The sequence below is a fragment of the Austrofundulus limnaeus genome, unplaced genomic scaffold, assembly GCF_001266775.1.
Source record: "Austrofundulus limnaeus strain Quisiro unplaced genomic scaffold, Austrofundulus_limnaeus-1.0 Scaffold1092, whole genome shotgun sequence".
Lineage (NCBI taxonomy): Eukaryota > Metazoa > Chordata > Actinopteri > Cyprinodontiformes > Rivulidae > Austrofundulus > Austrofundulus limnaeus.
In genome coordinates this window covers 79,994-83,548 of record NW_013953494.1, presented here as the reverse complement: position 1 = coordinate 83,548, position 3,555 = coordinate 79,994, and positions in this window count along the sequence as shown.

The following is a 3,555-nucleotide window of genomic DNA, read 5'->3' as shown; positions in this document are numbered from 1 at the left end:
TGTGTGTGTGTGTGTGTGTGTGTGTGTGTGTGTGTGTGTGTGTGTGTGTGTGTGTGGACAGTAGCAGTTAGAGCAGGGGTGTGTGGTCCTGTGGGGTGAATCCAGTTAAATTGGCAGCTCTCTGGGCTCTGGATTAAACCTGGCTTTAATACCTTTACACTAAAAGGCCTGTCGGTCGTCTCAGAGGGCAATCTGCTGCTTCCAGCTTTAATCCACCAGCACAACAACAACAACAACAACAACAACAACTGTTTAACTGGCAGCAGCTCGCTGACAGATAGCTGTGAGGGGAAGTGGAAGAAGAGCAGATCTGAAAGAGGAAGCAGGAGACGAGCTTCAGACTCAGACAGGGAAGAACTTCCTGTTTCAGTGAAGCGAAGAGTTTCTGCAGATTTCCAGACAGAAAACAGAGACGAGAAGCGAAGCCTCCTCCAGACTCGTTGTATCGGTTTGTTTCAGATCGGTCTTTCTGAAAGACTGTAAAGGTTAATCATTTCAAACGTAGAAAAGTTACAAATGCTGGAACAGTAACACACTTTGTAGCGCACACAGGAGAGGTTCGATTGAACGTGTGGAGGAAGCAGAGAGAAACTGCTGACTCAGCGTTCGGACGACTGATGCTCGGCTTGTTTCGTCTTTAAGAACAAAATCAATGCATCTGTTGATGGTGCGTGGGATTGTGTTACAGGAAGTTCTGTTTCCTGAGATGGGTCCGAATATTTTCAGAACTCTGGACAGAGTCTGCTTGAAGAAAAACTTGAAGATATTGAACCTACTCAGAGATTACTCAGGAGCTGTGGGGATTTAAAAAGTCTGGTTTAGATCTGATCCAGGATCAGAAGGACCACTTTAACCCAGATCTCAGATCCAGGACTGAACTCTCAGGGCTTTGGGCCAAATGAGATCTTTTCTGTTCTTTATTAAAAGCTGTTGAAGGCGAACAGATGATGGTGTTTTTAGTTGATTCTGTGTGTTAGCAAAATATCTAATGATCCACTGAATGAATTTTGATGAAACTCAAAGTGGCTGTGGTTTTAAAAACATGAAGTTTTGCTCTTAATGATGCTAATATTACATAACGTCAGGGTTTATTCAGCAGAACGAACTCATTTCCTGTYTTTTCCAGTCAAACACACATTGGGTTCACGGTTCCGCTCGCTCGGATCACGTCTTTGTTGCAGCTCTTTRTGCTGACCCACTTCTGTGAACAAAGTGAAACTCCCGACAAACAAAAAAAAAAATTCCTTCTGCTCCATTCGCTGTCGCTCTCAGAGGTTGCCGGTTCTATTCCTTCACGTGTTTCCGGCTGGACCTGGAGCCGCTCTGCAGGACTGGTTTCATTTAAAATGACAGATGGGTTCTTGTTGCTAAACGCTGCAGAGACTCGGAGTTTCAAAGGTTTTACTTCATTTTTCAGCAGAAAGGTCATCTTCACTGGGGCATGTTGAAGCTTTAAAATCACACCAGAAACAAAAACCAACTGCAGTCCTGGAAATTTACTTCCAAGGATTTCTACCTTTCTTAAAACATATATCAGGATGTGAGAGTTTTTTTTTATCCGATTATTGGTAATAATTGTTTAGTTTTTTGTTTGACTTATKATGGAGCCAATTAATCCTGCTGAACTGATGACCTTTCCTCTTTTATCCATAATTTCCTCTGGAGTTGTTGCATCATTTTCTCTTTTCACTTTTATTCTGAAGTACTTAACTGACTACATCCCCCAGAATGCTGTGTTTCTGCATCACAGTTCAGMGAAATTATCAACATTTTGATATTTATCATGTCATGGTGATATGTATATTCTTACTGATATATTGCCCCAACCTACTCTCAGCGAGTACCACGCAGTGGTAGTGGTCTTGAAAWAYYAAAAAATTGAGTCAAATCAAGTATTTCAAGAATCTTACCAAGTAAAATGTTCTTACTCCACTGGCAYAAATYTTTGACTMAATTWGAGTCAAATTTTCAGACTAACAAGACAAATAATCTTACACATTCTGAAAACAAGATGATTATTCTTACACAATCAGTTCTTGTTTAGTAAATCAGTCTGAAAACAAGATCAAAAAGACTTTTTGGCTGATATAAGGTTTTAAAACTTGGTAAAATGGACAGTTTTTGCAGTGTAATTAGATGAATCAACGACATCYGACTTGGTGGTCACACCCCTGGAGGCGGGACCTTTGACATCAGGCATTAAACCGTAAACATCTTTGTTTATATTACAGAAAATCTTCATATTGATAAAACACACTGACTCCGTTCCTTTGTTTAAACCAGTGGTTCCCAAACTTTTCAGCTTTTGACCCACAAAATAACAGTAGCAGAGACCTGTGCCCCCAACTGTTTCTGGATGATAAACATTTGTATCAGGTCAACTAAACATGGGCATAGTAAAAATATTTTTATACTACATTTATCCATTTTAAATACACTAACCTCACTCCTTTGTAACAACTAAGGCAAAAATGTCATTAATTCAGAAAATCTTTTCAGGACCCCACCTTGATGTTTCAGGACCCCACCTTGATGTTTCGGGACCCCACTTTGGGTCCCGACCCCGACTTTGGGAAACACTGGTTTAAACCACATGAGTGAAAATAAAAGACTGGATCTTAAATTCAGTTAATCCGTCACAACATTTCTTTCAAAGTGATTCATATTTTTCCCCTAACAGACAAATAATCTAAAAATTATATCTGTGGAAAAAATTAGGTGAAATTTAGATTTTCTAAAAGTTATTAATTCCAATTTATGTGAGATTATTTTGTGATATTCTTCAAAAATAAAGTAAATTTTGCTCCTTTGGTCTAAGGTGAGACATGGAGCTGAAGGTCCTATCAGGACCTTCAGCTTCATGTTTCAGCCTCGAGTCGAGGTTTGACCCTGGAGGACTTCCTGTCTGATCCCAGCTGTGGAGATGAAACATGCCGAGGGAACCCCCACCTGTTGACCCCCCCATTATTACCACATCACCAGGCTGAGATGCACCTGAGGCTCCTCACCTGCTGTCTGACAGTTACCTGGTTCAGGTGTGTCAGATCAGGGTGGTTGTGTTGAGCTGCTGATGTTTTGTTTCTGTGAACTGAATCAGTGATCGTCTCAGAGTAACACCTCCCTCCTCTCTGTGAAGCAAACTATTGTCAGGCTGCAGCCACACTAACGTGTCACTTTGTGATTTGCATGAATTTAATGGAGTCTCGCTCCCTTCGGGTGAAAAGCTGGTTGGTGCGAGTCTGCAGCAGAAAGTGTCGTTTCCTGCRGCTTCCTCTTCAGTTGTCGGACTGAAGGCGTGAAAACGAGCTTCAAAATGACAATCTGTGAACGCTGAAGCAGAAAAACCTTCAAARGTCTTTCATTTAAACAAGCATGTGTTACGTTCATGTTCAAAATGAAACAACTGTGTAATTAAATGTGTAAAAAAACATTATATTTATTGAACAGAAAGTGTCTGCAGGAAGTTAAACAAACAAAATTGAGTCAAATCAAGTATTTGTATCAGCTTGATTCATGCTGGACTTTTCTATTAGGCTCTATAGCGCCTCTAGTGTT